At 37.2% G+C, this 24,620-nt stretch overlaps 1 long non-coding RNA gene across 1 annotated transcript in view; it reads left to right on the forward strand.

Annotated features, from left to right (window-relative positions):
• Positions 1 to 17,655: 17,655 nt before the first annotated feature.
• The window catches only part of LOC123628306, a 47,621-nt gene continuing 40,656 nt past the window's right edge, over positions 17,656 to 24,620 (forward strand). Inside the window, exons 1-2 of the long non-coding RNA XR_006731600.1 lie at positions 17,656 to 17,871; positions 18,091 to 18,150. This is a non-coding gene — a long non-coding RNA (uncharacterized LOC123628306). The remainder of the gene's footprint in view (positions 17,872 to 18,090; positions 18,151 to 24,620) is intronic.

The following is a 24,620-nucleotide window of genomic DNA, read 5'->3' on the forward strand; positions in this document are numbered from 1 at the left end:
TAATGATCCAGAGGATTTTGGAAGAAGAATTATTCGAACCCCTTCAATGAATGTATTGCATTTTGTGAAAACAATTTTTCTTTAAATGTGCTGCACTGAATGAGAGCAGTCTTCCTTCTCTGCCCTCAAACATTAATTCTGGCTCATCTCTATAGCTTCTTTGGTACTTTTAGGTACTGAAGAGCAATCTCATTTTCAGGTATTGAAAAGTTCAGTCCAATCTATTGTCTTCAAACTGAGGCTTACATAAGACAGTAAATGTAATTACAGTAACAATAAAAAAGTGCCCATAATATGAAATGTGCAAGACCTGAATGAAGAAAACATTTACTACTAAAGCACTTCAGAAAAGGCTTTAAAAATAGTAAACACCATATTCTTGGATAGGAAAACTAAAAGTCAGTAAGATGTCAGTTCTCTTTATGTTAGTTTGTAGATTTAACCAAATCCCCCCAGAACACCAATAGGCTTTCTACAGAACAAGTCAAACTGATTCTAAAATTCTGTGCAATAATCTGCAAGCCAGAAAAGCCATGGAAACTCTGAAAAAGAAAAGCATGGGAGAACCAGAGAGATGCCATATCACCGTTATTCCTGGAGAGAGTTGGAACCCATTCTATTAAGTGAAGTATCCCCAAAATGGAAAAATAAACACCACATGTACTCACCAGCAAACTGGTTTCCCTGATCATCACCTAAGTGCACATTTGGGAATAACACCAATTGGGTATCGGACAGATGTGGGGGCTCGGGGGAAGGGATGGGTGTATACCTACTTGATAAGTGCGATGTGCACTGTCTGGGGAGTGGACACGCTTGAAGTTCTGACGGAGGGGGGGATGGGTGCATACCTACGTGATGAGTGCAATGAGCACTGTCTAGGGAATGGACATGCTTGAAGCTCAGACTCGGGGGGATGAGGGGGTATGGGCAATGTGTATAACCTGAACTTTTGTGCCCCTATAATGAGCTGAAATAAAAAAAAAAAAGAAAAGAAAAGCATGGGGGGTGGTAAGGGAGATCCACTGTGCTGGATATTAAAATATATCCAGTTGATTTGTGAAATCAACAAATGAAAGTGTTTCAAGTGCACAAATAGGTACCCACCACAATAGAATATTAATAGAAAGTTCAGGAATAGGACCAAATGCATATGAGAATGTATTACATGATAACAATGACATTCCACTTCAGTGAGGAAAAGATAATCTTAGAAAATCCAAGTAGTCATCTAGTGGAGAATGGAAAGAATGTATCTATCTACAAGATCAATTTGAAATAGATCAAAGTTTCAAATATAAAACAATATTAGATGAAAACAATGGATAATATTTTTACTTAACTTAGAGTGAGGAAGATTTATCAATCTGTCACAAAATCCAGAAGGCATAAAGTTCAAAAAGTCATTTAATAAAAAAGAAAACCAGTATAAATCAAAAAATACACGCTGGGAAAACATTATTTGTGACTCATATCTCAGATAAAGGACTAATCTCCATATTACAGAGAAAATGCCTTGAAAATGATAAAGGGAAAGAATAAAGAGCAAAGAAATTTAAAAATAGTTAACAGAAAAGGAAATGCAAATAAACATTTAACATGTACAACTTTATAAAACTGAAATGTAAATTAAAATTACATTGAAAAAAACAGCCTTCACTTAAGAGTGAAATGAAATAGGGTTGCCACAGGCCCACTCTCCCACTAGACAAAACTGGATGCATGACAAAAACCATTTGAAAGGCATCAAAGAGCTATGGAAATAAGGACTAGATGAACTGAAATTCCAGAAAAGAGAGAATTGTTCCAAAGTGACTTGATAATTTTCAGTCCTTTGTTTTTCTGAGGACAGGCTGTGGATAAGCCTTAATGCAGGCAAAGGACTTCTGTTTGGGGACAGAGAAATCAGAAGCCCTTAGCAGTCATATGGTGCTGTAGTGACAAATTGAAATATTGAGGGGCCTGAAATGCATAAACAATGTTCACCTTGGAATATTTTCATAGTTCTGTGGCTTCACAGGAAATGGGAGAGCTAAGCCCAAAAACTTCTAAAAGACAGATTGAAATCTCTTTAAATTCATGAGTAGATTAATAAAATATGGTATATGTATACCATGGAGTTCTACTCAGCCATAAAAAAGATGAAATAATACCTTTTGCAACAATCTGGATGGAGCTGGAGACCATTCTCCTAAGTGAAGTATCTCAAGAATGGAAAAACAAATACCACATGTACTCACTATTAAATTGAAACTAACCGATGAGCACACATGTGCACAGAGGGAAGTAAAACTCAATGGAAATCATGCAGGGGGGAGGAGAGGGGAATAAACGAACCTAGTGGGTACAATGAACACTATTTGGGTGACAGACACACATATAGCCAGGACTCAAGCATTGCAAAAATGATCCATGTAACCTAAAACATTTGTACCCCCTTAATATTTTGAAATAATAAATTTTAAGAAGAAATCTCTTTAAATTGAACAGTGCTGCCAGGGAGGACCTGTACTTAAATCACATGGCTGGTTTCCCCTTTAAGACATTTGCAATGTTTTGGAGCTGAATGAAGTAGGAAGCTAAAGCTGAAAACTTGGAAGGTCAGAGCTGTCTCTGTTAACTGGAACAGGAACATACCAGAAGTAGATTGAGTCTTACTAAACTTGCAATATATCCCTGACCAAGCACAATTTCTAATTGGATTGAGTTGATTAGCCACTCACCGTTATTGCCTAATGAAGTAAAAGGGAAATCTCTGGTGAAAGTTAAAATCATCTGGAACTTTTATGGTTCTTCTATTAATATATATACTATCTGGTACACAATGTAATAATTTCTAGATATGCAAACAAGAAAGACTGAATGATCATCAAGAGAAAAAATGCAGATCCACAGATGTGGCAGATAAATGAAGTTAGCAGATAACACTAAAATAATATGTTAAATAATCAAAATAGAGGAAAAGGACAAAAGATGAAAGTATGGAAATTTAAAACAATTGGAATCTAAATAGTCAAGTAGGAACTTCAAAACTGAAAAATGCAATATCTGAAATTAAAAGTGAATAAGTTTATCAGGAGAGGGGACATAGCAGAATCCAGAGTTAGTGAACTGGGATGTGGGTCAATATAAAATAAACTGAAGCACAGAGAGGGAAAACGAAGTGGGGAAAGGATCAGCATATATTAAATAATAGACATGTGGGACATACATGCAATTGAAATCCCAGAGAAAAAGAAGAAAGAAAATGAGGCAAAAGCAATATTTGAAAAGATAATAGCTGAGAATTTGTTCAAAACTGATGAAAGACATCAACCCAGAGATTCAAGTTCAGAAAACCTCAAGTAGGCATAAAAAGAGGAAACCACACTTGTGCACATCGTTGAAAAACAGCTAATAAAGTTATTGAAAATATCTTAAAGTGGTTAAATAAATACACATTATTTTCAGAGGAGCTGCAATGTAACTGACAGCTGATGTCAGAAACAAAACCAGAAAGCAATGGAATTACATCTTTAAACTGCTTATAGAAAATAGCCTAGAATTCTATATCTAGCAAAAATATGCTTCAAAAGTGAAGATGTGATAAAGACATTCTCAGACAAAGACTAAAGGAATTCCTTTCCAGCAGGCTTTCTCTAAAGGAAATATTAAAATAATACTAGGTGAAACATGGAAATGCAGGAGGAAATGAACACGTGAAAAGATACATAGTGTGCATATATAGATGAATAATTCTGTACAAAACAATTGTCATGTCTTGAGTTTAAGCTATTTTTGGAGCTAATGCATGACAACACTGACAAATGCATTTTAAGAGTTACTAAGTTCTAGAAGTATCAGGAAAATGAAAAATAATTTGTATTATGATGTAACAACACAAAAATGTGTTTTGTAATATGTAAGTCAAACACTAAAATGTAATAGGAACTTCTGTGACTTAGCACTCCTAAGTAGTTACTCAAAATAAATGAAAAGATAACTCCACAGAAATACTTGTACACCAATGTTTGTGATAGATTTATTTATAATAGCCCCTGAAGAAAATGACCTAAATGTCCCTCAATAGCAGAATAAATTGTGTTATTATATCCCTACCATGGAATACTACTCAAATAAAAAGGAACAATAACATGGATTAATCTCATAACATGATGTGTGAAAAAACCATAATAGAGTAAATGCTTTATGAAATTAATGTATGTTTGAAGGAGATGTTAACTGGAAAGGGGCATGGAAACTTTCTGGAATGATAGAAATGTTCTATATCTTGATTGGGATGGTGGTTATCTAAGTGCATACTTAGTACATGTGTACTTACTAAGTTTATAACATTTTTCAAAAATTATCAAACTATACCTTTAAGGTATACATTTTATTTTTAGTAAATTTACCTTAAAAATTATTAACAAAATATCAATGTAAGGAAAATGTAGCAAATGTTTTATTAATCAAAAAGAAGGCAAGTAAAGAGGAAAAAGGGAACATAAACTAGATGGAACCAAATAGAAAACAAATAGTAAGATGGTAGATATAAGTTCAACTATAAAAGTAATTACATTAAATGTAAAGAGACTGAATATTCCAGGTAAAAGAAAAAAGTTTTATTTGTGGATTTCTTAGTTTAGATCTGTCTGTACTGTATATGAAAGACACACTTTAAATAGTAAGATACAGACAGATAGAAAGTAAAAGCATGGACAAAAATATACCCTGCAAAGATTAACCCAAAGCAAGCTAGCATAGTGATATTAATCTGCAGACAATAAAAGTAGAATCAAGCTGGGTGTGGTGGCATGCGCCTGTACTCCCAGCTACTCCAGAGGCTGAGGTAGGAGGGTCACTTGAGCCCAGGAATTCAAGTCTAGCCTGGGTGACTTGGGTCGAGAGACACTGTGTCTTAAAAAACAAAATAGAATCATTTTTCAGGCTACATGCTGTCTAGAAACTACTGAATATACCCAAATATAAAGTTAACATCAAATATAGTGATCCTCGTTTTTCACAATCAAAAGTCACCATGATTCAGATCAGTGAGAGAATTCTTTTCAGGTAAAAAGAGTAGGCAACATTTTTTAGAGTCATTAGAGTGAAGCAAATCTAGAAATAAAGTTATTGGGAATTTTCTACAGTTTGTAGAACCAGGATAAAGTTATTTCCCTCAACCACACTCCTTGGTTCAGGAGGCTTCAGATCGAAAATTAATTCTAGAACCCTGTGTATTATTTGCAAAGAGTAGCAAGTCTTATGCTAAAGTTTACCATTTTGTGAACTCCACATGGACTGGATCATCTCATGGGTTTAATTACTTTCAGCTAACCATGTACATTATTCTTATAAAGTAAAGAACACTTTTTAGAAAACAGCCAGGGTTCAAATCTAGGATCTATCACTTAGGAACATTAGCCCAGGTACTTGATCCCTGTTGGCCTCAGTTTCTGTCAGGAGTTCAACTGAGCTGCCAGGTGTCAGAGTATCTGATTAAGACCACAAGCCAAAATGAAAGTAACATTCAAGCATTTAATCATTTACTGTGATAATGCATGCGAAGGCTACACCAGAGAAAGTGCTAGCTCCCCCGGTCCGTTTTCCCCGTGGCATCTGTGGAGGATCAGGCCATCAGCACAGTTGGCTACCTCCCACAGCATCTACTTGGCCTACAGAGAAACCTGCAACCTTGTGCCCACCAGTCTTGGAAGTACAGTTGCTCCCACTGCTTCTTTCTCTCCCATCTGTCAGGGAGCAGCTCTCAGACCTCTCCAAAGGACAGTCTGGCACTAGTCTTGGTGCTCTTTAGAGGTCTTGGATTGCTGTCACATCTTCCCAAGAACCCTCTTGCTCTACCCTGGTGGCAGAGGGCAAACTGGTGAATACATACAGCTCAGCAAGCACCAGCTGTGGAGTGAGATGCCCTTCTCCCTTTCTGACAAGCATTCCTCCCATCTCCCCAAAATATTTTCTTGCTGCCCTCTTGACCTGGTTTGAGGGAGGGAAGAAAATGTTCCCATGAAGAAGAAAACAAAACACCAGTATGTTGTCATCTCTTTTGACTTCAGGGAAATCACCTCCCTTCTCATCTTTTTAAATCTCTCTCTCTGGGTTTCTCTTAAATAAGCTGGAGGTAGGTGGTGGTCACTGAACCAGTCTGGCCACCTCTCACTAAGTCAGCACCTGTCTTTAGAATGACTAGACACTTGATGCCCATTGGCCTCAGTTCAGGGGATTTAACAGGACTCCCCAGACAATAAGTAAAGCTCCATATGAATTTGTTGCAGACTAAAAGAGAACCAAAATAACCATCTTTTTAAATAACTAGGTCATATATATGTCATAAATTATATTAAATGTTTTGTCTCATTCTTTTAGGTTCTATGTCATGTCATATGTCATAACTATTTGTCAGCTGTATGACGAGGGTTAATTTGTTAGAGGACATCATTTTCTGAACAGATAATTTAAAATATAATTAAAACATGAAATTAGACTCTTTTTTCCCTGCCTAACTGGCTTTTATCAAGCTTATACCCTCAGAATGGGGTTTCACTTTTCATGACTTTATCTCTTAAGGATTTTCTGTAATTGAGACATAACCTATTACTGAACTGTGATACAATTATAGCATATTTCAGCTAAATTAATATAGCAGTTTCTTAACTAAAAATGGTATTTTAGCCATTATAGGCATTATGGAATTTTGAGACTCAAAACTGTTTATGATAAAAATATATTAATCTATATCTACTCTTTATAGCAAGAAAAGAAAGTTATAAAGAACTCATGACACAGTAATGCAATGAAGAGAATATTTTAGGTACTCTGAATATTTCTGAAATCCTCAATATTTGTTTTGGAAAATGTTCAGATTCTCTTCCCTTTTGGCATGCCATTTTTGTGAAATTCCTTTTTCAAAGGGCATTACAAAGGTAAGAGGGAGATAATACATAGGAGAAGGCATTTTAAAAACCTTTAAAATTTGGGACCATTTTAGATTTGTTCCCAAAGAGTTGCAAAAATAATATAGAGAGTTCCTATATACTGTTCCCCCAGCTTCTCCTTATGTTAACATCTTCTATAACTATAGTAAAATGCATTTTAATAATAAAATACCACTTTTGTATAAGGATCTGGACAGCTGAGATTATTGCCATCTATCTTTCCCAGTTACCTTTTTTAGATTTAAACTTTAAGAAGGTAAGATTTAGGTCTAATTGGATTTGTACCCTAACAATGGCTATTTACTGCCTCTATTCTACATTCAGTAGGTCAGAGTTACTTATGATATTAAATGTTATGTTTTATTCATTTATGCAACACATTTTTATTCTGTACCTCCTATGAGCTAAATTCTTATAAAGTCCCTGCCCTTAATGAGCTTACCTTTTAGTTGGGAAACAAAAAAGAAAAAATGACATGAACAATTGCAATACCAACATGGGTGGATATTAACAATAGAATAAAGTTAGTTCGGTAGTTGTTGAAGTATATAAGACATGACTCTAACCCAGTCTTGGGGGATCACTGAAGACTTTTTCAATGACATAGGTTTCAACTGTTACATAAAAGAGAGGCAGGAAGCATGCCAGCAAAGAATAGATCATTTCAGGATGGGAAACAAGAAGCGGGAAGACTAGGAAGTGAAAGCTAGAGGGAAAGAGAAGGGGAAGGAGAAAAGAAAGAGAGAGAGAGAGAGAGATAGTGTTTGTCACAGGGAAAATCAGGGGGGCTGGTGAGTTGGTTGAGTGGTGGGGGCGAGTAGGGGATAGTGAAATGTAAGGCTGGAGAAGTAAGGAGGGGCCAGATCATGATGTCTTGCAAAACCATGGTAAGGGGTTCACTTGAAAGACAATGGGAAGCCTCTGACTTGTTTTGAATAAGGAGGTGACATCATCTGATTTGTGTGTGGAGAGAATACCATTTGGAGGGTGGATTAGAGTGGAACAGTACCAAGCAGGCATTGCTAGGAAGCTGTCACAAGAATCCAGGTAAAAAAATGTGGCCTGAACAAGGTGGTGGCAAGGCAGATGAGAACTTAAGAAATATTTTGACATTCAAAATGGCAGAAATTTGTCATTGCTTGTGTAATAGATTGGCTGTTCAGGCAGATATTGAATGGGGGCCCTTGGCAATGGTGTCCTTGAAACATATCTTCATCAGACTAAACTCCTTTGGTTATATAATTTTCCCTGTAAAATGCATATAGAAGAGAGAATGGCGAATAAACAAACACAAAAACAACCCCCCCCCCAAAAAAAAAAAACCAAGCAAACAAAACCAGGTTGCTCTGAGGTCTTTAGCCAGGGGCTTTTTTGTATCTCATCTCTTCTTCAGTATTGTCAGCTCTTCCAGCTAGCTGCCTCTCAGATCCTCAGATCCCCACCATTTCTCCTTCCCACCTCCAGCTTGAGTCCTCATTACTTCACATTTTATTAATATTTATGATAATAAACTGTCCATTGGTATCCCTGTTTTTTTTTTCCCTTCTTCATTTTCTCTGTTCTGTTACAGATTGATCGGCCTCAAAATCTGTTTTTGTCTTGATACTCTCCTTTGAGTGTTGGGTAATATAGGGTGGCTCCGTTTTTTGTGGACTAGCTCATATGCAGCCTCCCTCCAGGCAGTCTGGGTCTGACTTCTAAGGGCCTTATGTCACCAGACAACCCTGCTCCACCTCTGAAACTCACCTTCTAGACCTGAGCTGCCTAATGCATAGCCACTAACCGCATGTATGGTTGAACCCTTGAAATTTGTCCAGTGGGACAGGGGAACTGAACTTTTAATTACTTTTAATTAATTGGCATTTAAATTAAAAAACAAAGTTTTGTCAATGTGCATATGAATATTAATGGAAAATGATCTTTTGGTACTTGATTCAATTACTGTAAAACTTTTAAGTGTGTTTGGAACAACTTTATGTGAATTCACTTTTTTAGTTATAAACTTCACAATATCTAAATGTAGATCAAGTGTTTCTGATAAAAATTTGGTGTACAAATTGAGATATGCTTAAGGGTGAAATGCACATTAGATTTCAACGATTTAGTACAAGATAAAAGAGTTTAAAATATCTCTGATTTTTGTATATTGATAACATTAAAATAATAACATTTTGGATATTGAGTTATTTATATTATTAAAATGAATTTCATCTGTTGCTTTTTTGTTTTTTTAATGGAACTATTAGAAAATTTTAAATTACAGGTATGGCATGCATTATATTTCTACCAGACAGTGCTATTCTAGAACAGTTGGGCCATTTTCCTTATTCTCTCATCCCTTCTACTTAGACTTTCCAGGGCAGGCTTAATTTTTTTTTTCTTTAACACTCCCATCTTCATAAATAACTCGTATTTGTTAAGTAACCTATTCAAATGAATGGTTTGGAAAATATGATCCAGGCTTTCCTCCCCTCCTAGTGTTTTCTTATGTTGTTCTTCATATCTGGAGCTTCCTTGTTTTCTTTCCCAAAGCCTTCTGGGTTCAACTCAGGTGACCTACCCTACCCCTGTGCCTTTTTTTGACCACTAGCCGTGGATTGCTGTTTCCTATCTCTCAACAGAGCACCTAGAGTTAGTTGCTATGTATACTCAGACTCATTATCACACTCCCTACTACTGTGCATGGCTCTGACTTCTTACATGTAATTCTTACCCTCCCTTCTAGAAATTTAAGTCACCTGAGTCAAGCCTCATGCTTTCTCCCTCCTTTGACACACCCACCAGATCTAATTTTTTTTTGAGCAATATAAATGCTCAATAAGGACTATTTGATTAATAACTCAGCTAGGGAAAATTCCAAATAGTTGAAGTATACCCCTATTGAGTTGCAAAATATTAAATTTGACAATCTTAGTAAATTTAAAAAATTATGTTTGTGAAGATGGGTAGTAGTGGAAAAGCAATTGATGTAGAGTCAGCAAACTAAGGCTTTTTTATTCCATTTCTGCCTCTGGTGCCTAAACTTGGGCAAGTGCACATCATCTTTCTGGAACTGACTTTCTTCATCTAGAAAACAATTAGGTTAGGTAATCCCTAATGTTGTAAATTGAGATATGCTTAAGTATGTATGTGTATGCATTGCAAATCACATATTTTATAAGTCTGTGATGGAAATCTTTCTCAAGTGCCTTATACACTACCCTGAATTTTTTTTTAAATAGAACATGCTGAACAGAAATTAGCATTTTTTTTAAATGTCACAGTAATTATTAGGAATGTCAATTATTATGCACTGACAGTGTAATGCAGCTAAGGGGTTATTGTGATGTGTGTGGCTGTTTATTCTCCAGAGCATGTGGTTTTTATTTTTTAATTAATGTCTGCCCTTTAATATCATCTTTAATGTCAGACAGTCACCTGTCACTTCTTACTACTGACACCAGTCCTGATTATATTAATATCTTCCCTGTCTCTATCCTACCTAATTTGGGATTTCTGTGGTGATGTGAAAAATCCCAGTAATGATAAGCTTGTTTGACTTATATCTGAAATTGGTCATGCAGTTCCTCGGCAATCACTTATTGGGTGTCTATGCCTATGTGTGAGGCACAAGATGGTACAGGGGCTGAGGAAGAAATAATTTATAAACCATCTTAACAACTTTGGGGAGCTTTACAGTGAGAAATGTATATAAACTTTAGTGCAGGGCTTCTACAGGCCTTTTTGTTCATTTCTCAGTTTCTAGCCTCTTTCCCAATGGCTGAGATTCCCAGACAAGTCACCTGTGGATAGTAGAGGATTTAATAATAATTATTCAACACAGTGAGGAACTCTCATAGGAACATGCAAAGAGACAAATAGAACAGAACAGAAAGTCCAGAAATAGACTCCCTGTGTATATATAGGAACTGAGTATATAATAGGAATAGTTTCCCCAAAACAAAAAAGAGTAGATTATGAAGTGTCTCATTTAATTCTTCCAATAAGCTTGTGAGCCAGGTAACATTATTCTCCCCATTGTATAGGTAAGATAAGGAAAGGTTCAGAAACTTGCCCAAAGTCACAGGGGAAATAAGTGGTAGATCTGGGAGAAAGTGTTTCATCTTTGCCCTATTTCCACCCTGCCTCAACACTGGGTCATTTGATGTGTTAGATCATCTGCACCCTTCCTGAATTTCTCCAGTGGTCAAAGGAAACAAATAGAAAAGTGGTTCTCAACCAGGAATAATCCCCCTACCCTGCCAGGAGCATTTAACAAATATCTGGAGACACTTTTGGTTTTCATAACTGGAGTGTGGGGGTGTGCTACCAGCATCTGGTGGGTAGAGGGCAGAGATGCTGCTAACACATTCTACAATGCACAGGACAGTGTCCAAGAATGATCCAACCCAAAATGTCAGTAATGGTGCCCTATGATAGATAAAAGAAAGCTTTTAGCCCCTCACTAGTGATGTGGGTTGGGTTAAAATAAATAATGTATTTGAAGTCTATTTTTAAATTTTTTTTCTTGGTCACATAAGACTGAAGAAAGGAACAAGTGGGAGGAAGGTGGAAAACAACTCCTGATGCTTGAAAATACCTGGAAACATTTTAATTTTGTTTTTCATATAGGAATACAAGTAAAATCTAAAAATCTATTATGTATCTGTATTACTAATATCTGACATTACTAATATTTGCCAAGATTTCTGTCCTTTTTTAGTATTTTATTTTTATACATTTCATTTGCTCAACTCTTTTTTAAATTTTATTTTTAATTGACAAATAATTTTATATATTTATGGGGTAAAATATGTTCTGATACGTTTATAATGTAGAATGATTAAATCAGGCTAATTAACAAACCTACACTCATACTTATTTTTTGTGGTAAAAACATTTAAAATCTACTTCTAGCAGTTTTTGAAATATACAATGCATAAAGTTGCTAAGAACACACAATGGAGGAAGGACAATCTTCAATAAATCATACTGGGAAAACAGGATATCCACAAGTAGAAGAATGAAATTAGACCCTTATCTCACACCATATACAAAATCAACACAAAATGAACTTTTCTTTTAGTGCCTGTGCTTTCTTGAAGTTAGGTGTAGTCATGTGACTACAGTGTATTAATAAATTGCAGCTGAATGCATTTAAAAACCAACTTGTGATGGGAGTGTGTGTTGATATGGAGAAGCCATAAAATCTAAGCATCATGAAGAACAGTGGTCCTGCGCAGTCTCCCAGATCTGCTGAAGACTTTGTATGAAAGTCTTCTTCATACTTCATTCATACTATTATGAAACAATCTTGTTGTGCTACACCACTGAGAACTTTGGGGTTATTACTGTAGCATATCCTGATTTATCCTAACACATCAAAGTTAATTAGCAACTACTTTGAAATCCTTGAACCCCCAAATTTCTGGGATGTTGCTTTTGCTTTGGGAATCAGGATGTACTATTTTACACGGATATTCATTCACACTGCTTTTTCAAATTCTGATTAGCATAGAGGTCCTAGAGTGATGTTAGCCTCCGTAAAACTCTGGTGACTATGCAGTAAATATCAAATATTCTCACATATTGGGGCTGTGTGTAAAGGAATATTTTTTTTTTTTGGCTTTGGAAATATACTTTCTGAAAAAATTTCTGTTGGCATTAAAATATGTTTTGAATTGTGACATCCCAAGCTTGATGACTTTTACCTACCTATTATATAAATTCTATTATGTAAGATATAATGGAAATTTGATTTAGTTTCCTGAATTTCTAGATTAGAAATTGTGAAAAATTCTAGGATAATGATAATCAACCTCTCTATCTACTCTTCCACACATCTCTCTCTTTCTTTCTAATTTGAATCAAAAGCATGTCATTATTTCTCTGACCCATTGGAAACAATATACCTTTTTTTGTAAACTAAGGATCCGGAAAATAAAGACCAGTCTTTTATCATCAGTGATCTTTTAAGGTTATGTCATATCTCTAATCTAATGTGGTTTTACCACCTCCCTTCTATAAGTCTATCCATTTTAATGTATATTTTACATATTATTGTATATCCGCTTATTCAAAAGTACTTATTTACTTCATAGAAATTCTACAACTTTCTTATATGTGCTGTAACTGTAACCCAAGGATCATCCTGGCTGGAAATCCCTAATTCTTGTAGCCTTACAGCAGTTGAATCTCCTTGTTCTCTGATGTCAAATAAATTGTCCTGAGACACAATCCCTTTGGTAGTAGAAAATCAGACATGCTGGCCAAGATGTCTGGTTAGCTGTGGTCAGTCTGCACTGCAGCCTACTTCCCCATCATCCTCTGGACGATGGCGGCTGCTATCTTCTCCCCATACCAGCTGTGCTCTCTCCATGCCTTCATCGTCTCTGGTGAGGACCACTGCTCTCCACCAACACAGTGTCATTGTAAAAGATTTTCACGGAAGGTTTAGAGGTAAAAGAGAAGCTGACAACTCAGAACAGTCAAGATAAGCCATGTAAAATAGAATCACAGGCACTCCAGTTCTCTAGAACCCTTGGTCGTCCTCATCACTGGGAATTTCTCAAAGGACAGCTTTCTTAGGCCACAGCATCTCACCACAGCACTTGGCTCACTTTCAGTTTCACACTCTCCTCCCATATCCTCTTTCCTCCTTTCTCAGGGTCCTCACTCCCTCTCTGTCAAACTCTCTTCACCACACTCCTTTGAAACTTACAATTCCCCTTACTCTAGTATGTACTGCAACTTGCCTAACCCAGTCTTTAACTCAATCTACTCTGGGTAGATACCCTTTAGAAACATATGCTTTCAGATTAGTGTTTTCTTTAATACAATCACATTGTTAGACATGAGACTCCTACTCACCAATTTTTAGAATGAGGAGGAAGCAATATAAAGTATCAAGGCATTCAAGAAGGATAAGGAGGAGTAGACAGCTTATGTGGGCAGGAGGAGTAGCTTGTGAGAGCATAGGAATGTCGTTGAGCTGTAGTAGGTGGGATTGGAGTGCCCAGAATGGGCCATGTAATGGAAGATCTTGGGAAGTGTCCTGTGGGTAGAAGGAAGTTGTTGAAAGATGTAAAGATGTAAAACATCATGCTCAAAAATGTATTCTACAAAGACCACTCTGGCCACAGTCAGAGGATCAGAATGGAGTCAGGGAGAATAGTTATAAGACTTTTAAGTCCAAATGGAAATTCAAAATACCTGTGCTGAGGCAGGGCAGGGGTGAGAGAGGAAAATGGATTCAAGACTACTGAGAAGGTGGGATTGATGGGACTTGGCAGCTGGATGGACCAGTAAGTCAGTGAGAGGATGAAGCTAGGTTGAGCAATTTAGTGGGGTGATGGTATGTTCTCTGAGATAAGAGAGCAAGGAAGCAGGAGCAGTTTGGGGTGGAGGGGACTCATGGGAGGGACTCATGGATTCAGTTATGCCCATGTTTAGTTTGAGGTACCAATGAGACACCATCTTAAAGATGTTGAGTAGGCAACTGTAGACCCTCAGACCCTGGCACCCACAAGATTTAACATACTTAGTTTTGAATGCTCTTGAGGGTCATGGCATCACTAAAGCATAAACATGAATCAAGAGGTAAAATATTGGTGTTTAAGAATGAATCATGTAGAGTGAGCCTCACTTATCCACTTTTTTGGGGGGTCAGGAGAGTTCAGGAATGGTGGGCTCAGGGACAAAAGGGAGAAGTGTGGTGGCAAGTAGGGTGAGAAGGAAACAATAAATACAATTGAAGCATGTGGAATTTGAGGGGACAGAGAGACATACAGGGGACCTATCCAAAAGTCACTGAAAAGTCAGGACCAGAGCTTGGGTGGTATCAGGACTGCAGGTGTAGATTAGGGAAACATAAGTCTAGTTCATTTTGCCAAACTTCAGCCTTTGGTTTCTTAGTTGTGTTAAATGGTATAGAGCTGAGAAGCAGGTGCCAGCATTTGGAGTTTGCTCAGCTTTGTGCAAGGCACCCTGTCAAAATTGGCAGAAGTAGGTAGGTCTTTAACAATGTGCAAAAGGATTGAGATGAGTAACGAATTTGGAAAAGAGGATGAAGTCTTATCTGCATCAGCAGAATTATATCTTTGTTATCTCTGCATACCATGGGTGGAAGACAAGCATGATATTTGAAGCCAGAAGATGGGCTAATTTTCACTTCTGTCACTTTAATTTTTCTTATTTTAACTTTTCTGATGTCTATGTGATGTTCTTCCCCCACCAAAAAAAAAAAAACTTGGCAGGAGTTTCTTCTCCCTAACGCACCTTATTCCCCCCTCACATCCGAGGAGTTATTATTAGGTCACTTCCCTCAGAAAGGGATTTCAAAATGTAATTTCTTCATTGGTGAAGAAACACATGGTGATCATTTAAAAATACTGAGTAGCAAAAGGAATGCCTGACGTTTTCTAAGACAATAGATTAAACTGGAGCTCTGTTCTGCAATAGCATTTGCTGGCGCCAAGTTTATGGCTGAAACCCAAGTCACATCTCTGCTTCGCCCTAGCACGGTACATGCCTGGGGCTAATCAATAGACTGGTCTCGAAATCCCTGGGTGAGGTGTACATCTTGTCCCTAGGAATTAAAATTACTCCTTTTGGGAGAGCTTTAGCCTCAATCATTTATAACCAAGGCTTTTCTTTCTTTCTTTCTTTCTTTCTTTCTTTCTTTCTTTCTTTCTTTCTTTCTTTTTTTTTGTATACAAATAGGTCAGTTTCTTGGAGTCAGAGACAAATTTGTGAGATCAGGACCACAACATGACCTGGCCAATTCTCCACCCATGCAAACATCTTGGCTCTCATAATGATGCTTGGTTGTCATATACTGGAATGACAAGAATTTATTCAATTCTGGACAATACCTAAGATCTGAAAATACCAGTATCCATGCACTAATTTTTTCTGAATTTCTTGTATTTGGTGCATATTGACACTTTTCTCCTTCTGGAATACATTTCAAAGGAACATGGTAAAAACCAATGCCTGATGGCTTTAAAGGAAAGGATTCATTGACTGAAGGCCTGTGCATTTCTTGGGTTGTTTGATTGTACTTTGACTTAGAAAACAAAAGAAAGGGCATGCCAGATCCAATTGTCTAACATCCTACTTCTCCTGGATGGATGTCCTACAGGCACATTCATTCAATCTGGCCCACACCGAACTCATCTCTCCTCTGTGTTGCTTCTCCTCCCATATTCCTGTCTACCACCCACCGAACCACCCAATCAAGAGGCACTGGGGCTGTCTAAGACTTTGGGTTCTTCTCCAGTTTTCACATTGTCTTGATTTTATCTCTTCAAAATGTTATTTCTATCTCTTCCTCTGCTTTCCCAGCACTTTAATTAGGTCCCCATCATGTCTCACCTAATCTGTGGTAATAGTGTCCTGCTGGATTTTCCTGCCTCCAAACAATTTACCACCCCTGCTCCCAGCTATTGACTTGGCTCTCTTTACAAAATGATGTTACATTGCAAATCCGATTACTTTGTTACAATTTTAAACCCCTCAGTGGTTTCCCATGACTATAGAACAATGTCAGAACTCTTTCTTTAGTGTAACTTCTAAGCCCTTCCCTCTATGATCTGGTCTCTGCCTTCCCTCCTTGCCCATAGTTTGTCATTCTGCCGTGGGACCCAACATTTCAGCTACATCATATGATATCATGCCATCCTTATCCTATAATATACCAAGTTTCATGGATGTGCCATTCATGTACCCTGCATATACTCTCCTTTCTGCCTGGAGTGCCCTCCCACCCCCTCACCCTAGTCTTACTGGCAAATTCCTAGTTATCTTTTACGAACATCTTATCCTTGTTAGAAGCCTACCCTTTTTCCTTAACTCCACCCTCACCAAAGCACTTTCAATATTGCCTTGAATGATATTATCTTCACTGTCAGTCTGGGAGCACCTTATGGAGGAGCCATGATACATTTATCTTTGATCTTTAACATCTAAACTTGCCACAACAAAGGGAGGAAGATAAGTCATGTGGCCATAGTCCCCAGGTTTCAAGGAAATGACAAGGCTCTTAAAGGAGACTAAGCCACGGAGCTCTTTTTATTGTCCATTTTTCCCTTTTTTGGTGTGTGTTTTCTGGGGACTGGAGTCTTTGGAATTCACTGTTTCTAGCAGTCGCAGTCATCAGTGCTGTTGGCCTGAGGACATGACATTAATGAAAACAAGGGGAAGGATGGTCACATTAACTGTGGAAGGGGCCAGTGGTCATTTCTAAACTGAAGGAAATTTGGAAATCATGATCATCCCCTAGAGCTATGTTTTTCAAACTTTTAAAAACATGATCCCCAGAAGGATATACAATATTGTCATGACCCAATACACAAACACACACACACACAATTTTGTCATGACCCAGTACACACAAACAGGCATGTGCACACACATGCAATAAAATGAACAAGTGGAAAATAATGTTTATGAAATACTTTACTACATGACAGCATTCTGATATTTTCTATTCTACTTAATCTAGCCTGTTCTATTTTGTTTGTTAAAAAATTCTGGTTACAACCCATCAAATGATTTCACAACTCACCAATGGGTAATGACCTGTAGTTTGAGGAATCCTGTTGCCTAAGCTGGCTCCCTTTCACTCAGGTACATGGTTGTGTGTGGCGCAAGATGTGCTGCATTCCCAGAGGCCCTAACAAGAAAGCTGTTTGTGGGAGGGAGTGATTAATGCTCAGTGGGATCAGTATAAAGCTGATGAATAGGATTCCTTGCATTTTGAAGAGCTGAAAGAAGTGTGCAATGTAGCCTGATCCTGACTCTTCGGAGCTGAAAAAAGTTGCCAGATTAACAGAGCATGAACTCAGAGACTAGAACCACTGATGGAAGTTCGGTCCCAACTAGTTAGGTCACAGGGATTTGAAAGCTTGTGTTATGGCTCCACCATTTGAGAATTATTCTAGCAGCCATATCCGGGGTCAGTCTAATCAATGTGATGCTTCTGCTTCGACAATTTCCACCACCGTGGCTGTTACCTGTGCATATCAAAATGACTGACAATTAGCAGCACAGCTTGTAAACAAAGCCCATGCAGAATTTAAATCACTTACTAATGAGTAGCAATGTTTGTTGAATGAATATCATTGTTTATTCCATTGGATTTCACATGCAAAAATATTGTCTGTTATTTTTGCAGTCATGTGAGAGGGGAAGTGAGGAAATCAGAGATCAAGGAAGATGCAAACAGTCCAAAATGGTAAGTACTATAACTTTCAAATGTGTTTTAAGCCAAGTTTTAAATGAAATGATCTAATTAAACTTTTAATTAATTTAATGATTATTAAATTAAAATGTTTATCTGCTGTTCCCCAAGCAGGTGCAGAATACATGTAGGTTCAATACAAGAGGAAATTTCAGCTAGTCAATATCTATTTTTGATACCTCCTATATTAGTTTCTTAGGACTGCTGTAACAAAGTACTGCAAACTAGGAGGCTTAAAACAATAGCAATTTATTCTCTCATGTTTCTGGAAGCTAGAAGTCTGAAATCAAGGTATCAGCAAGGCCATGCTCTCTCTGAAAGTTCTGAGGGAGGATCTTTCCTTTTCTCTTCCTAACTTGTGGTGGTTGTTGGCAATCTCGTTTTCCTTGGCTTGTAGATGCATCACTCCAATCTCTGCCTCTGTCTTCACATGACATTCTCTCTGTGTGTTGCTGTCTTCACATAGTGTTCTCCTCTCTGTCCCTCTCAGTTCAAGCCTACAGTGTTTCGGCTGATATAAAATTCTCAACAATTTTCCAGTTTTCCATGAAATTCATGGACGTCTGAGCCATTAGACATGAGGGTTCTCCACAGATCCTTCCTTGGTAACCCTATTGGTATTCCTGGCTGCTGCTGAGATGGTTGATGGGATCAATAAGTCACATTCCCAATCTCTTTAACGAATGGTTGGGTGTTCTCTCCAGAGCACACTTTTCTCACATTTTACTGCTATTTGAATAGGCTGAGAATTTTCCAAATTATCAATGCTGGTTTCTTTTTGCATAATAATTCTTTCCTCCATTCATCTCTTTCCTCTACCATTTTACTTTAAGCAGCAAGGAGAAACTAGGAAACACCTTCCACACTTTGCTTGGAAATCTGTATGTTATCCAAGTTCATCACTTACAAGTTCAACTTTCCACAAAACACTAGAGCACAATTCAACCAAGTTCTCTGCCACTTTATAGCAAGGATCACCTTTCCTCCATTGTCCAATGTCATTCACCTCTTTTCTGTCTGAGGCCTCACTAGAACTACCTTTAGCATTCATGTTTCCACTATTCTGTTCAAGATGATATGTGTGTTCTGATTTGATAGAAGCTTTCTCTACTGTACTCCTCACTTCCAACTGAGCCTTTACCAGAGTCACCTTTAACATCCGTGTTACTACCAATCATCTCTTCAAGGCAATCTAGGCTTTTTCTATTGAGCTCCTCAAAATTCTTTGACCCTCTAGTCATTACTCGATTCCAAAGCTACTTCCATACTTTTAGATATTTGTTACAGCAGCACCTCACTTCCCAATACCAAGATTTGTATCAGTCAAGGTTCTCCACAAAAACAGAACCAACAGGGTACATATATATCTATATCTATATGCATATATCTTAAGAGATTTATTTTGAGAAATTCCCTCATATATTTGTGGGAGCTGGCAAGTCCAAACTTTGTAGGACAGGTTGGCAGACTGGAAAGTCAGGCAGATGTGAGAATTGATGTTACTATCTGGAGGCAGAATTCCTTCCCTGGGAAACCTCAGTTTTTGCTCTTAAGGCCTTCAACTGATTAGATAAGGCCCAACCACATTATTCAGGGTAATCTCCTTAAAGTCAAATGATTGTAAATGTTAATCACATCTACAAAATACCTTCACAGCAACATCTATTAGCGTTTGATTAAATAACTGGTTAGCCTAGCCTAGTCAAGCTGACAAATAAAACTATCCATCACATCTCGAAAGTCAGACTTGGTCACATTCTGTCATGAATTATCAATATATAGCTGATTCTTTATAGGCTCAAAGTATTCCTTAATTATGCTTTTATTTATAAGTTTTATGCTTTATACTTAGCCAGAAGCCTCTTGTATTTGTTTTGTTTCATATCCTTGCTTTATGCTACATATGATTTTGAAAATGCACTATGTTAAATACTCTTCTTTGGGGTATCATGCCTCTATGTAAAACATATTGCTTATTTTTTGCATTAAGAAAAGCATTTTGAATTTTAAAAATTTCTTTAATGAAATTGAGTTGTTTTAATCAGAGGAAGTTTTCACACCTACTTGATTGCTTATATGATATGGTGCAACATTAGGGCTGGCAAAATGCCAATCACAAGGCTGTGCGCTTGCTTGCTAAGGTCTTACGGTAATAAGAGACACAAGAGTGGATGCATATGATAGAGGGAGTCCTAGGCTATCCATTAGAATCACCTGGGGAGCTTTTAAAAATGCCACACCAATTAAACCAGAAGGGTTAGGGGGGATAGCCAGTATTTTTTATAGCTCCCCAGATGTCATGGTTTTAAAATATATCCACAAATTCTTTGTTACTTTTTTCTTCAAGAAGTGGAACTTAATCCCCACCCCCCTACTTGAGAGTGGGCTGGACTTAGTGACTTGTTTCTAATAAGAGAATATGGTGGTTGTGACTGTGTGTGATTTCCAAAAGTAGGTCACAAAATACATTGAGACTTCTTTTTGGCTTTCTCTTTTGGATCACATGCTTTGAGGGAAGCCAGCCACCATGCCATGAAGACACTCAAGCAGCCCTAGGGAGCGTCCCACATTGCAGACCTGAGACCTCGTACGAACATCCAGCAAGGAAGTGAAGCCTTTGTGATGGTTAATTTTATGTGTCAACTTGACTAGGCCAGATATTTGGTCAAATATTTTTCTGAGTGTGTGTGTGAGGGTGTTTTTGGATGAGATTAACATTTGAATCAGTAGACCGATTTGACAAGAGGGAACTCCTCCTGCTTGACTGCTTGAACTGGGACATTGGTCTTTTTCTACCTTAGAACTTGAACTGAAATGTTGGCGTTTCTGGGATCTTGAGCCTGCCAGCTTTTGGACTGGAACTGACACTACCAGTTCTCCTAGTTCTCAGGTCTTTGGCCTTGAACTAGAACTACACGATTGGGTCTCCTGAGTCTCCAGCTCATTGGCTGCAGAACTTCTGACTTCTCAGCCTTCATAATTGTGTGAGCTAATTCCTTGTAATAACTCTCTCTCTCTCTCTCTCTCTCTCTCTCTCTCTCTCTCTCTCTCTCTTTCTCTTTTTATACACACACACACACACTATTGGTTCTGTGTCTCTTGAAAACCCTGACTAATATAGCCTTCTGCCAACTGCCATGTGATAAAACCATCTTGGAAACCCCAGTCAAGCCTTCAGATAACTGCAGCCTGAGCTGATACCCTGACTGGCAACGCATGAGAGATGCTTACTCCTAGCCAAGCTACTTCCACATTCCTGACCTACAGAAACTGTGTGATATAATAAGGGCTCATTGTTTTAAGCTGCTACGTTTTGTGGTAAAATTTGTTACACAGCAATAGCTTGCCACTACACTAGGTGATTCTAATGCATAGCCAAGCTTAAAGAGCACCGCCTTAGGGTTCTTTCAACTCAAAGAGATTTGACCACTTATTTGTATCATAAGGCAATTGTCAAATGTCTAGCTGAAGCAACAGATCTGTACTGCTAACTCTTCTTTATTCCTCAATATTTTCTGGTTTCATCCTCATGTCCCATCACACTCTCTACTAGCAAGCTTCATGACTGCATTGATCTGCCCCTTTCCTCTAGGCACTCAGAATTGACTTTCCAGATCAATAATTCTGTTCTCTTACATTTGTGGTGTAGAGATCTTTGTGTTTGGGACATAATATTGTTCTAAATTTCTCTGCTTGTTTGAACTTTTCTTCTTGATTTTCAGAAGAAAATTTCACAGGAAAAATAACAGAAGCCATTAGACACAAATTCCCTCAATTGTCTTGTAATCAAACTGTATTTGCATGGAATCTTTTGTCTCCTCTAGTGTTATTCTTGAAGAGTCACGTTCCCTTTTTATAAGTGAATCTTTCCATGTGTGCATCACATTCTCTTCCCTCTCCTCAAGGGCTGGCCTGCGTCTTCACCCTCTCCCTCTCTTCTGGCTTCTTCTCATTGAAACTACTCACACATGAATTGATCATGTAACTAAAAAGATTTATACCCCCATAACACTTTGAAATAAAAAAATAAAAAGGAAATACTCACAATTTAAAACTATTAAAGATTGGCCTCTCTCCCTAGACAAACTGTAGTCTTCTGGAAGGCAAGGGCAGTATCTTATTAATGAAGGTGCATTGAATATATGAGTGAATGCAGCAATTTTGAAAATATTGCAACATTTAAAGGAGTATAGTGTTACTCTTCTTCAGTATCTACCTAAAAATTTATATTTCATTTTGTCGAAAAGAAAAACTAAGATGAAAGTTAAAGCCTTTTATCCAAAGATGTAATAGAAGAAGCAATCAAATATACTAGATTTAAAATAGAGCTGTATCTGGCTGGTAGTCAGCTACCCATTTGGTTACCTAATGGCCACACCATTTACAGCATCATATTGAAATTGGGAGGCTGGAGATCCAAGATATCCTTTCTCTTATTGCTGCCTAAGTGTTCTTGACTTTTTATTTTGTGAATTCAGAAAGAAACATTCACTCAAAGAGCCTAATGAAATTTCCCCCAGGAAGCCAAGTAACAGCCATTGTCAGGTGGGAGAATCACTGTAGCAGGGTGGCCTCCATCCCTCTCAATCATACCCTTTATTACATTCCCCTTTTGGTATGTAAACTACAAACTACATTGGATTTTTCTATCACACCCAATATCATGCCTATTCTCTCCTCACTCTATAGGCTTTTTCTGGATGAGCCCACCTACTGCCATGAGTGTATGACTTAGAAAATGTCAGCAAGACAGGAAAAAGCATGGACTTTGTATTTCGTGAGAGTTAGTTGAATCCTGGTTCTTCTGTTTACTAGCTATGTGGCTTCTGGGAAGTTGCTTGATCTCCCAGAATCTCAGTGTCCTCGTAAGTAAAAATAATGTACAGCTCAGAGTTGTCATGGACATTAAATGAGATAATTTTGAAAAACATTTATTTTGGTGCAGTTTCATTGCCTTCCATGTTCATGGATGACTTTCAAATATATGTAGCCCTACTTTTCTCCTTAGATCCAAACTCATGATTCCAACTTAAGTTCTCACTCCTAAGCAACCACTGATCTATGTTCTGTCTCTGTAGGTTTGCCTATTCTGGACATTTCATATAAATGGAACCAAATAGAACTATATACAATATCTGGTCTTTTATAATTGGCTTCTTTCACTTAGAATAATGTTTTCACAGTTCATCCATGTTGTAGCATTATCAGAACTTCATTCCTTTTAGGGCACAATATAGGTTTTGAATTGAACTTTTAAAAACTTAAATTTTTTACAAATCAATAAGAAATTTTCAATGTTAAAAAATATACATTAATTTACCTCCTTTTAAAACTACAGTTGCTTAGCTTACTGAAATAAAGAGAAATTCCAACAAGTAAATATGGAAGATGAATTGATTAAATTATATCCCACTAAAATACTAATGTGACTTGTAATTGAGTAATTCATTTGTAAATGTGGAATTAGCCACAAATTCCTCTTATTTTCTTTTATTTGATTTTATAGTTGGTATGGGACACTATAGAAACTATAAACTCAAATCATGATAAGGGACTATATAAAGTAATAAATCAGATATCGGAATAAAATCTCCTTCAAAGAATTATGATAACATCTCTACCATGAAATAAAACTAATGCCTTCTACTTTGGAAATTTTGTGAAGAGGGATCAAAAATTGTCTTACAATGGATCTTAGGATGTATGTAGTAATGAATGTGTGTTAGGCGACATTTTACACTCCTTGTCTAACAACATAAAACCTAAATGTCACATTTTCTTTTTTAATTTACAGTATTATAAGTAGAAATATTATTTATGACAAATGTCTAGGTTACTTTGAACCTATTTCTTGTGTTTTTAATTCTTGATAAATTACAACGCCTTTTAAAATAAGACAATATATTTAATTTTTGAATTGAATTTTTTAAATGGTGCATTGATTTTGAAACCCAGCCCCTGCTTTCAGTTGGCTAATGTCTATATTCATTCCAGAAAATTGCTTCACTTCAGGGAGGAACATGTCAGCCAGGTGGGGAGAGAGAGTCAGTTTCTAATCAAAGTAGGGCATGAGAAAGGCATCCATGGACAGCCTTTGCTCTTTCTTCAGATCAAACTTATTTAGCATCTTGAAAAAAATCCTCTCACTAATTTGTGCACATATTTCTTTTGAGATTGATGCTTTTGGAAGGAAAGTACAAAATGACAGTGTCTGAGAGCAGTGCTTTTAGCAAGATATTCCTGACCCAGTTAAAGAATCTCAAATTTCAGGCAAAAACTAATGCTCCCAATTTTCTTGGCAGCTCTATGATACATTTTTAGTGAATTCATTACAATTTTTAAAGCTTTTCCAATAGAAAAAATTATGAATATAAATGTAAGATTTTTAGGTGTGACACAGTTGTCATCCATCTTTTTGTTTTTGTCATTTTCACCCAAAAGGAATAGAGGCTGTTCTGGAAATC

Source organism: Lemur catta, chromosome X (genome assembly GCF_020740605.2).
Source record: "Lemur catta isolate mLemCat1 chromosome X, mLemCat1.pri, whole genome shotgun sequence".
Lineage (NCBI taxonomy): Eukaryota > Metazoa > Chordata > Mammalia > Primates > Lemuridae > Lemur > Lemur catta.